The sequence below is a fragment of the Archocentrus centrarchus genome, chromosome 2, assembly GCF_007364275.1.
Source record: "Archocentrus centrarchus isolate MPI-CPG fArcCen1 chromosome 2, fArcCen1, whole genome shotgun sequence".
In the NCBI taxonomy this organism is placed as follows: domain Eukaryota; kingdom Metazoa; phylum Chordata; class Actinopteri; order Cichliformes; family Cichlidae; genus Archocentrus; species Archocentrus centrarchus.
In genome coordinates, this window is record NC_044347.1 from 24,343,017 (window position 1) to 24,355,343 (window position 12,327).

General features: G+C 41.0%; 4 non-coding genes across 4 annotated transcripts; all 4 read left to right on the forward strand.

Moving 5' to 3' along the window:
* Positions 1–7,575: 7,575 nt before the first annotated feature.
* On the forward strand, positions 7,576–7,664 carry trnai-uau (transfer RNA isoleucine (anticodon UAU)). Its single transcript is given in 2 exon segments — positions 7,576–7,613; positions 7,629–7,664. It is a non-coding gene; the product is annotated as a tRNA-Ile (tRNA).
* Positions 7,665–9,465: 1,801 nt separating this feature from the next.
* On the forward strand, positions 9,466–9,559 carry trnai-uau (transfer RNA isoleucine (anticodon UAU)). Its single transcript has 2 exons — positions 9,466–9,503; positions 9,524–9,559. It is a non-coding gene; the product is annotated as a tRNA-Ile (tRNA).
* A 397-nt stretch (positions 9,560–9,956) lies between these two features.
* trnai-uau (transfer RNA isoleucine (anticodon UAU)) lies at positions 9,957–10,045 on the forward strand. Its single transcript is given in 2 exon segments — positions 9,957–9,994; positions 10,010–10,045. It is a non-coding gene; the product is annotated as a tRNA-Ile (tRNA).
* Positions 10,046–10,893: 848 nt separating this feature from the next.
* On the forward strand, positions 10,894–10,982 carry trnai-uau (transfer RNA isoleucine (anticodon UAU)). Its single transcript is given in 2 exon segments — positions 10,894–10,931; positions 10,947–10,982. It is a non-coding gene; the product is annotated as a tRNA-Ile (tRNA).
* The last annotated feature ends 1,345 nt before the right edge of the window (positions 10,983–12,327 follow it).

A 12,327-nucleotide genomic window follows, 5' to 3' on the forward strand; every position in this document is an offset into this window, starting at 1 on the left:
AGTCAACCTCTTTCTATCACTGAGGACACCAGACACCACGGAGACTGCGCTCAGTCCAGCCGTGGTCTGAAACAAACATGCAGCAAGTGGATGAGAAATGATGCTTGTCCAAATGTTAATGCAAAAATCTCAAGCTCTTTGACATTACAGTAAATACCAGAAAACAAAGAAGCAGTGAGATAATGTTTTAGGAATGAACTCGGCATCAGATTGGACATGAGCAAGAATCTAAAGACAATAACATTTAGAAGCTAGCATGTATTTAATGTGTACCTTTCATATTCTAGGTTGGGCACATCCAAATAAGTAGGAATATTTACAGCAGCAGTTTTGCATGGATAATCCCAATCATTTAGATATTTTAGCTGACCTTTCTGTCTCAAGGTCACTTATGGTTTTCTTTGGTTTTGCACTTGTACTCACACTTTAATGCTCCATATTCTTACAGCGTGGGGTGTAACACAGTCCTAAGGTTAACAGTCTCTTACCCTTGTCTTGCTCATATTCAAAGGATAATATCGCTTGCCTCATAAGGTAAGGCATAATAAAATTGGATGGTATGCATTCTTTTTCTGTGGCTCTGAATGGTAAATGGAAGTTTGTTGGGCATGTCGAACAGTTCAGGAGGCCTTTTGCTATTGTCCGTGCACAATTTAATTTGTGTAAACTGTCAGTCCACACCTCTCCTTCTCTCCCGTCTAGCATGCACACATGGTTGCTTGCTTCTGAAATGGCCCTCTAAAGGGCCTTAGCTGGGAGTCTCGGCAACATTTATGATTTATGTCCCAGTGGAAGCCATCGCTCTATGGACTGTATCAGACTAGCAATGTCAGTTCCAAGCTATGCCAGCTGCTATCCATCACCGGAAAAACAATCTGACAATAGGGCCGGGTTCAAGCACAGGTTCTCCCTCACCCGCTCAAAATCTCTTCCCATGCTCACAAAGTATTGTAAAGGCGATGAAGATAAACTTGAAAATGGTATAAGAAATGAGTTTTAATCAAAAAGAGGCCTGAAAGTATTTTTCTAAGAAAGGAAGCAGCCCTTAAAACTTAAAATGAATTCTACCTTTAGCTCATTTTTGTTCTGATTAGACATATCCGCAGGATCCTGGGAGCATAAACTAGGCACACATAGTTTTACCTCCAAAACTGTGAACCTATGTAATTATACGAACAAAAGGAGGACGTATGCACATCTTCTGAGGATTTGTTAACTTCTGTTGCATGAAGAAACTCCTATACACCCAAAGTTTTAATCAATGCAATGAATACTGCACCGTACCCTAGGGTAACTGCCAGCCCTAAGGCGACTCCTGAAAATGGAAACGATCTTTTCCACACAGGACCGACAGTATAATATCTATTGTCACACTACACAACCCACCAGTTCTCTGGAGTTAACATTATGTGCTGTGCTTAATAATATCTGTTTTCCTTCTCTGACATTTCACGTATGAACCCTGTGCTTGCAGAGCTCTGTTCCCTGACAAAGCGCGTTCAGGAAACTAAAGAAAGCTGGAAAGCTGAAAGTTTCTATATTTAATTGTGGCACAATAACCCTGTGAGGTCGAAGTCTTCATTGAGACAAGAAGTAACACCTAACCCTGTCTTTTTGGATATAAATAAAAGGACATCTTACTCTAATGATCCACTGTACCCATTTTTATTTCTTTCATGTGTCATGTTCAACATAAGTCACCCGTACGCAGCACTCTCCGAGCTCCCACTGATGCACATTTGTGTAAAAACCCCAACTTCATTTGACTGTACTCAGTAACCCCTGGTCACAGTTGTTGTTTTTATGTAAGATTCTGGAGGTGGAAAAAATCTTGCAGCAACATTCTGAACACATTGTAATCGGGTTTCAAGATTCACTACAGCACTGAGTCATCTGTCCTCGAGGTGGCAAATGATTTATTGGTGTCCTTAGACTCTGGTAATTATGCAATTATAATTCTGTTAAAGCTCTTAGCTGCCTTTAACACATTCAATCATTTGGATCACCTAACTACATGGCCCACAGTCAGGGTCAGGTTTTGCAGTTGTTTGCTTCTAAACTTCAGTGTCTTTTAGTTTTAATGACTTTTTTTTTCCTTCATCTGCACATATCTGTCACAGTGTGGCACAACTTTCTCTTTAAGAAAAACCTAAAAGTCTAAGTTCAAACTTTAGATTGGCTAAACGAACGCGTGAAGTTGAGTTTACAGATAGTGAATAGGAAAGGTGATGAGACGCAAGAAGGTGTCATTTGGTGTGCCTGGATAGTCCGGGTATGGCAATATGGTAAACAGGCTGGTACTTATATGGTGCCTTTTTTTCCTCAAGCTTTGGATTGATGCACACAGTCATCCTCCACTGGATGTATGGAGGGCAACTTGGGGTTTGGTTTCAATATCTTGCTTTGACACAGACTGGAGGAGTCAGGGATCAGACCACTGGCCTTCCATTTAGAAGACAACCCTCTCTATCTCCTGAGCCACAAGAGCTCCAAATATTGGATGCCAATATTGGACTAATAATCCTCAGCAGGAGGGTAGATGATGGCATAAATCAGAAGACTCATAACTCCTGTATGTGTCCATGTGGTAGCTTTGGTTTTGCATTAGTAATTTTCTTTGTTTGTACTCACTAAGTGCAAGTTCTGTTACTTCTCTTGTTACTCACTGTTCAGTTTTGCCTTCTCTCCTTCTTAGGTTAGCTTCAGATCCATATCTAGTTGTTTAAGTCATTCAATGCATTTTTTTTGACCCACTAGACGAAATAGTGAGTGGGGACTAGAGTATGGACATATGCCTCTATAGTCTAGGATCCCCATTGTCCTCTGCCTTTTCCTTCCTCTTCCTTCTGCTCAGACAGCTGACATTTAGTGCATCTCATCACATCATTAGTCAAACAGATGCCTGTAAAAGTGTTTTCCAAAAATTCATCCACTGAAAATCTCTTAGTGGGTGAAAAAGAGCCAGAAATGGAAGGGTTTCAACCGGGTGAGTTGCAATACCAATAAAAAATATTGGCTGTCGGCAATTATAGTATGTAATAAATGCTGTTCATTATTCAATATAATTTGTGAAGTTTCATTGGCTGAATCATTCATTTAATATGATGCATGATTTGTTGTCATTTTCAAATTTCAATTTTTCCCCTATTGTGATTAAAAAAAAGAGAGGGGTGTAGAAGTTTGCCCAGGAATTCATCAAATTGATCATTGGCTGATGCACAGCTTGTTGAAAACATTAGACTAACAAGCTCTTTTCTACTGAAGTCAGTTCTAGTGGACTAAATGGGCACTCACTAGAAATAGATAAGGCCTACTGACTGACTCAAATTTCAACAATCCAAATCTGTGAGAGGGAATCATGCTCTACCAGTCCAGGAGTCACACATTTTCCAGCTGCATAGTTGTATCCAAGTCTGCTCTGTGGTTCTTTTTCAGACCTTTTGTTGCCCTCAGTGCGTCAGTGTAAACAGCTTAATTCCTGCATTTTCTAAATCCTGCATTAATTTTGGGAAGCACAAATAGACTCTCCAAGGGGAGGATTTACTGGTGGGTAAATACAATCTAAATCTGAACTCTGCATTCAACTGTAATGCTCTAACAAAGGAAAAAGCCCAAACATTACAGCTGATTTGATCATGTTGATGAAAATTTTAAGCTGTGTATGGACTACAAATTTTATTTTAGTATGAACGCATATCAGCAGGAGGTATCATCAGTGTAAAAAAAGATTTGCTTCCTGCTCACAGTATAAAAGCAATGCAGTGTTAACGCAAAGTGGTATAAAAGCAAGCACAGTCTTACCCGGTTACAGCACGGCATTGCCGTGGGGCACCAGCAAGTTTTTATAAACCCTGTGTCCTGTCCATGTTAACCAATCAGAATCTTTTAAAAAGTTTTATATTTGAGTCCAACAACATGTGGGAGTCACTATCAAACATGATTTGAAGGCAGGACATCCTTTTCTGACACAATCCTAACACTCAAAAAAGTGGTCCCACTGCCTTTCCTTTGATACACATGGCAGTGGTGACGTACTGGCTGCTCTAAAGATGGGACTTCACTGAGAATAAGTGACAAAAAGTGACCACATGCACGTGTTTGCATTCAAATCCCAAAAAAGAAAGCAAGAGAGGGCAAACCGGAGGTGGGATGTCTCAAAAGTATGAGGAGAAGAGGAAGAAGCAGGGACCCATGCCCCACATCCCGCTTGGACAGTACATCACACTGACTAACAATATATGAGAACAAGGGAAGATGGAGGGTTCCTGGGTGCACAGGAGCACCAAAAGTGATGTGTATAAAATGTAATGTGCAGCACAGAATAACTGTTTTGTGAAGAGTGACAACAACGTCTCACAACATGAACATCAATAAGACAATGGGCAATACGAACCTCAGCCTATATCAAGTCATACGGAAATATGTTTCAAATGCTTTTCAGGTCTTTGTTTCATAATTTGTTGACATTTTTGGAAACATTTCTGATGTTTTTATTGCTGTGTAACAGTTGCCTCATGATCTATGAATTAATAATTTTCTCTGTAGTTTTGTACCATTGTTGCACAACATTGCCCCAAGGCAAAAAATATCTTGGAGAAGGAATGTCTGAAATATGTAAAAAGAAAAGAAAAAAAAATGTTGTTTTGGAAATAAAATGGCCCAAAGTGAATCAGTAAATGATCTTGAACAATTTTCAGCATGTACCATCAAAATGTGTGCAGTGGAGGGAAATGCCTGAAGTCAAACTCAGCAGGAATCCCCACATCAGCTAATGGTTCAGTTGATCTTCTATACATTAGATTGTCAATACAGGGCATGCTAGCCTGCCTAGAGTTGCTGTACACTGCAAGCCACTTTGCAACCCACCTTCATCCGGCTCCTCCTCCTCATGCTATGTGTGACTTAAGCAGTGTTTGTTTCATATACCTGCTCTGACTTCTGCTGCTGCTAAGATAAGAAGATTTATTGTAGCTGTACAAAAGAGTACAGCAAAATTTCATTTGACCACAATCTCTTAGAGCAGTACCAGTCAAAAGTTTGGACACACTTATGGACGATATGAACTACTGAAATAATCAATACATTCTAAGTGCCAAATACAACACAGTGCAAGCAGTTATTTTAGGGGTTGGTATTGCTGGATTGGGAGTTAATAGTAGGCAGAAAAAAGGGAGGGGAATGTGATGTTTCCGGAAACAGTTTCTTTGCAGCCATAGGGAAGAAGCTGCGTCTTGATCTGTTGGTGCGGAATCACGTGACTTTGAGCCTGCCAGAGGGGAAACTGGCAAATGTGTCCTGGGTGGGAGGGGTCATTCTGGATATTTGTGGCCCATCAGATGGAGACAACTTGAGAAGATCTGATGTAGGCATTGGAGTGGGCAGTCAATGATCTGCTGAGCCATCTTGATGACCTGTTGCAGCTGTTTCTTCTCTGATACAGCACAGCTGGCATACCACACTGTACATCCGTATGTCAAAGCATATGGATGCAGTGAAAAAAGTTCCTCAGCAGAGGTGGAAGAAATTTGATCCTCCTCAGAAAAAAAAATATGTTGCTGAGCCTTTTTGATAATGTGGATGGTGTTCACAGTCCAGCCGAGGTTATCTGAGATATGCAGTTGAAGGAACTTGAAGTCTGACATGTTCCCCATTAATGCACAGGCCCGAGTGCAGCGTGGTTCCTCAACTTCTTCTTCTTCTTGGTGTTGAAAAAGTTGTCAATGCACCAGTCCACAAAAGCCCGGACTCTTCCCTGTAGGGTGCCTCATTGCTGTTGCTTATTAGTCCCACGATGGTTGTATCATTTGAAAATTAGGGTGTTAGACCCATGGATGGTGATGCAATCATGGGTATACAGCATGAAGAAGACTGGGCTAAGGACACAAACCTGAGGAACACCAGTATTAAGGATGATTGTGGAGTTTGTAAAGTAAAAGTAAAGTAACAAGTTGTAAAGTAGTCTCTGGAGCTTGAAAAAGGCGACTGGACTTCTTTTTGTTTCTTGAAGACGTTTCACCTCTCATCCGAAAGGCTTCTTCAGTTCTCAACCAAATGGTGGAGAGACCCAGGTATTTAAACCCCTGTGGGCGTAGTCCCCTGGAGGTGGTTATGACCCTCTATTGATCATGTGCGTGAACACATGTGCCCAGGTGTGAAGGGGGCGTGGGTCATATTTAATCAGTGGTTTCAGTTGAAACCAATTTAGGACTCCGCTCTATTGTTTCCTGTGGCCTATTGAGGTCACTGGAACAAAGGTGTGAATGGGGGTTGAGACGTCTGGGAAGGGAGCTCAGGACAGCACTGTAAGCGGGGGAAAGTTGGTGACGTAATCCACCTCCTCTGTTCAATGATGGTTGTTCACAGTGGACATAGATGGCTTCTTTCACTCCTCTTTCAAACCATCTGTTTTCCCTGTCCAAAATGTGAACATTGGCATCCTCAAAAGAGTGCCCTTTTTCCTTCAGATGCAGATGTACTGCTGAATCTTGTCCTGTCGAGGTGGCTCTTCTATGTTGTGCCATTCGTTTGTGAAGAGGCTGTTTGGTTTCACCAATGTAGAGGTCCGAGCACTCTTCACTGCACTGAACAGCATACACTACATCGCTGATCTTGTGTTTGGCGGGTTTGTCCTTGGGATGAACCAGTTTTTGTCTTAGGGTGTTACTTGGTTTGAAGTATACTGAGATGTCATGCTTGGAGAAAATTCTTCTGAGTTTCTCTGACAAGCCTGACACATATGGGATGACAATGTTGTTCCTCTTGTCCTTCCTATTCTCTGTAGTTTGTGTTTGGCCTTCATTCCTGTGCATCTTAGCTGATTTGATGAAGGCCCAGTTGGGGTAACCGCATGTTTTGAGGGCTTTCTTAATGTGTGTGTGTTCCTTATGCTTCCCTTCTGCCTTAGAGGGAACACTTTCCGCACGGTGTTGTAGGGTCCTGATCACCCCAAGTTTGTGTTCCAGAGGGTGGTGGGAGTCAAAGAGGAGATACTGGTCTGTGTGTGTGGGCTTCCGGTAAACTTCAATGTTGAGGCTTCCATCTTCCTCAATAAGCACCGCACAGTCCAGGAATGGTAACTTGTTATCTCTGGTGTCCTCCCTGGTAAAACGTATGTATTTATCCACTAAGTTAATGTGACGAGTGAAGGCTTCTACTTCTTGGGTTTTGATTTTGACCCAGGTGTCATCTACATATCTGTACCAGTGGCTAGGTGCCTTCCCTTTGAAAGAACCAAGAGCTTTACTTTCCACTTCCTCCATGTAAAGGTTGGCTACAATTGGAGACACCTCCAGGGGACTACGCCCACAGGGGTTTAAATACCTGGGTCTCTCCACCATTTGGTTGAGAACTGAAGAAGCCTTTCGGATGAGAGGTGAAACGTCTTCAAGAAACAAAAAGAAGTCCAGTCGCCTTTTTCAAGCTCCAGAGACTACTATGACCTGGATGACTGAGAATCTACACAGACAAGTTGTAAAGTACAGATACCTGAAAATTCTACTTTAGTACAGTAACAAAGTATTTGTGCTTTGTTACTTCCTACCTCTTTATTTATTATGGGTTCAGCTCTATTCTGAAGCTCCAGTGGCGTAATCGGTTAGCGCGCAGTACTTATATGACAGTATTAAGCAATGCTGAGGTTGTGAGTTCAAGTCTCACCTGGAGCAGAGCAGGGTTATTATAGTTAACGAAAACGAACGAAATAACGAAAACTGAAATTGAAAAAACATTGTCGTTAACTGAAATAAATAAAAACTATAATTAAAAGGAAAAAACGATAACTAATTAAAACTGAATTGTGAGTTTACAAAACTAACTGAAATTATCGATAAACTGACTTTCATTTACTTGTTTTTTTTGGGGGGGGTATTTTAAGCCTTGTGGATTGATATGAAATCATTGTTTCCGCTCTCCGAGTTTAAGCTGGGAGCGCCACAGGACAACTGTGTGAGTGCGCATGTGCGTGCGCTCACCGCGCTGGTCCGCAAAGTAATGGCTGCGGTCTGCCGAGAAAGCGGCAGAGTCCCGTATGGAGGTTCTTTGAGTACAAACACCTGCACACGACCACAAGGTAATTAACACACACAATCCAGCTACACAAGCATAAATGCGGACATGAGGTCGGCAACTTCTGTAGGTTGTGTACAGAGGCCACAAAGACCCTGCAGGTTTAATTAGCAGCATCTAACCAAGCTAGCTCCAAAACAGAAGCAGCTTCAGGTGGTGAGAACATCAGGATGCAGCTGGATTTGAGCTTTGACTCCTTCAAAGAGTTTGTTTTTGTTTAACACCACATGTAGGCGTTATTAATCTGCTGCACTGATGCTGAACTTTATTGGGAGTTTATTGTAGAATTTATTGAGTTTGGGAGTTCATGTTTTTCTTTGTTTCTCCCTGTTGATGTTCATGTGTGTCCTTAATATTACACAAATTTAGCATGTCTTGTGAACAGTTGGTTGTTGACTATATTTCTTTAAACTGTATCTTTTGTCAAGTTTTCATTACACAATAGTCACTTTTGCGCCTTGAATCTTGCACCTGATCAGGTATGAAAATACTAAAACTAATACTGAAACTAACTAAAACTAAGCATGAAACCAAAAATAAAAACTAATAAAAACGAGAAAAACCACTCTGAAAACTAATTAAAACTAACTGAATTAGAGAAAAAAAAGTAAAAACTAACTAAAACTAAACTATAATGTAAAATCCAAAACTATTATAACCCTGGAGCAGAGACTTTAGTCTAACCTTTACGTGATGAGAACAGGTAAATGCTCATGAGAAACCACCCTATAGATGGTTGTGCAAGGAAATCCCAGTAGATCAGCACTTTGTCAAATACTCAACCAGCCCATCTAGCACCAGCAAACATGCCATAGATTCTTTCATGAACAAGCAGTTTTAAGTTTAATAAGTTAAGAATAATATCGTTACCAAAGACCTTTCTTGGTGTGCAAGATCTCCCGCTTGCACATAAGGAAAGCTTGATGTTGGGAGAGCAGCAACAGCAGATGGTGGTGTGCATAGATGCAGCCACTTGGTGTTCTTCAGTTATCAGCTGCCTGGTGAAAAGTACTTCCACCTGAACCAAACTTATCAGCCTGAAACAACACTGGATCAGCTGGACTCTGGAATGGTTTGACTTGTTCTGGTAGATAATACATACAAACCGAGAGGAGGTGTCAATAAAATGGATTACATTAAATTAGGGGACAGAAACAACTGGTTGGACAGCGGTGTCTCGATGATAACAGAGACCTGGCTACATGAGAAAACATCCGGGATATAGCTGTGGAGTTAGAAGGCTGTACAATCTTCCTAAAAGCAGCACTACAACACTTTGTGTTAAATCTTTGGATACGGAAAGTACAAGAAAAGTTGGAATACGAATATAAATTCAGATATTTTATACATTTTTTAAAGACTTTTTCTCTTTGATTTATTATAGTTCCCCCCTTTTTTAAAGCTCCAGTGGCGTAATCGGTTAGCGCGCAGTACTTATATGACAGTATTAAGCAGAGCAATGCTGAGGTTGTGAGTTCAAACCTCACCTGGAGCAGAAACTTTAGTCTAACCTTTACCTGATGAGAAAAGGTAAACGCTCATGAGAAACCACCCTATAGATCAGGGATTCTCAAGGTCCGGTGTCCTGCAGGAACATCTGTTCCCTTGTCAATAAGATGGATTACAATGAATTACAGGACATAAACAACTGGTCGGACAGCGGTGTCATGGGGATAACAGAGACCTGGCTACATGAGAAAACATCTGGTACCTTGCTGTGGAGCTTGATGGCTGTACAGTCTTCCTAAAAGCAGCAGTACAACAATTTGTGTTAAATCTTTGGATACGGAAAGTACAAGAAAATTTGGAATACAAATATAAATTCACACATTTTATGCATTTTTCAAAAACATTTTGCTCTTTGATTTATTATAGTTCCCCCTTTTTCTAAAGCTCCAGTAGCGTAATCGGTTCGCGCGCAGTACTTATATGACAGTATTAAGCAATGCTGAGGTTGTGAGTTCAAACCTCACCTGGAGCAGAGACTTTAGTCTAACCTTTACCTGATGAGAACAGGTAAATGCTCATGAGAAACCACCCTATAGATGGTTCTGCAAGAAAATCCCAGTAGATCAGCACTTTGTCAAATACTCAACCAGCCCATTTGGCACCAGCAACCATGCCATAGATTCTTTCACGAACAAGCAGTTTTAAGTTTAGTAAGTTAACAATAATTTTGTTGCCAAAGACCTTTCCTGGTGTGCAAGGTCTTCCACTTGCACATGAGGAAAGCTTGATGTTGGGAGAGCAGCAACAGCAGATGGTGGTGTGCATAGATGCAGCCACTTGGTGTTCTTCAGTTATCAGCTGCCTGGTGAAAAGTACTTCCACATGAACCAAACTTATCAGCCTGAAACAACACTGGATCAGCTGGACTCTGGAATGGTTTGACTTGTTCTGGTAGATAATACATACAAACCGAGAGGAGGTGACGACGGCGCTGTGAAAGATGCCAGAAGTGGGGCAAACAAGCCGGCATCACAACCAGACCAATCTGCACAAACCAACGGGTCCAAGTGTTTTTCTTGCCAACGTCTGTTCCCTTGTCAATAAAATGGATTACATTAAATTACGGGACAGAAACAATTAGTTGGACAGTGGTGTCTCGATGATAACAGAGACCTGGCTACATGAGAAAACATCCGGGATATAGCTGTGGAGCTAGAAGGCTGTACAATCTTCCTAAAAGCAGCACTGCAACACTTTGTGTTAAATCTTTGGATACGGAAAGTACAAGAAAAGTTGGAATACGAATATAAATTCACATATTTTATACATTTTTTAAAGACTTTTTCTCTTTGATTTATTATAGTTCCCCCTTTTTCTAAAGCTCCAGTGGCGTAATCGGTTAGCGCGCAGTACTTATATGACAGTATTAAGCAATGCTGAGCTTGTGAGTTCAAACCTCACCTGGAGCAGAAACTTTAGTCTAACCTTTACCTGATGAGAACAGGTAAATGCTCATGAGAAAAATATCCTCTAGCTACCTACTGCTAACAACAAAGACTGTTAAAAGTGAAAGATGTCTGCTTTCAAGGCCAGAAGCATTAGGGGTGGATTCAAGCTGTTCTATTACTGAATAGAAATGGAGCAGGGGTAGTCTTGAGTATGTGTGCAAGACAGAATCATGACTTTGAAGCTAGAAAGGTTGATGCTGAATGCTGTCAGTGTGTATGGACCACAGATGGTCACTCAAAAAAGAGACAGAGGAGTTCTGGAGTAGGTTGGATGAAATGGTAGTGTGTGTCCCCAGGGGAAGAGACTGGTGACTGGAGCAGGCTTCAACTGACAGGTAGGTGGATGAGGAGGTGTTGGGTAGGTATGGTGTTAAGGAGAAAAATGTGGAAGGACAGATGGTGGTGGATTTCATGAAAATGTTGAAAATGGCCATGATGAACATTTACTTTAAGAAGAGGGAGGAACATAGGGTAACATAAAGGAGTGGAGGAAGGTGCACACAAGTGGACTACTGAACATCTTATGCAGAAGGTGCAGTCAGAAAGAGACAGGACTCTGCGAGGTGGTGTCAGGGGAGAATGGAGCTACGCAGCATCGGATATTAGTCTGTTAGATGACTCTGGACATCAAGAAGAGGAAGCACATTAAGGTAAAGGCAAGGATTAAATGTTGAAGTTGAAAACGGAAGAATGTTGCACAGAGTTCACGAACGAGTTGAGACAGGCTCTAACTCACTAACCATACAAAATACTATCATACACATTATCACCAGATGACTGGGAAAGTATGGCTGAAATAGTGAGGGAAGCTGCCAAGAAGGTAAATGGTAAATTGACTCGTTTGTTTATAGCGATTTTCTACTCTATATGAGCACACAAAGCATTGAGCAGCTCGTTCACACACAATCATTCTCTGATAAACACATCAGGAGCAACTCAGAAATGGAAAATTAAAGTCAAAGCTTACAATGTTAAAAAAATAAATAAATAACATAAATATGTACTTTGAAATGCTGAAGGAGAAAATATCCAAGTGTTACATATAAACATACACTAGGGTTATAAATTATAAATCATGCTTATTTCACATTTCTTTTCACCCAAGCACCAAAACAGTAACTAACATAGGCCTTGTCACAGAAAACAAACACACTGTTTTGAAGTAGAATGGATGTGTCTTCTTCTTCTTTGGTGTTTAACAACAGCTGGCATCCAGGGTGGTACATTACTGCCTCCTTTAGGATATTTGGGTGTTTAAAATCTGCAACTTACCTTCAGTGCTACTCAGAGAAGAAATCAGAGAAAA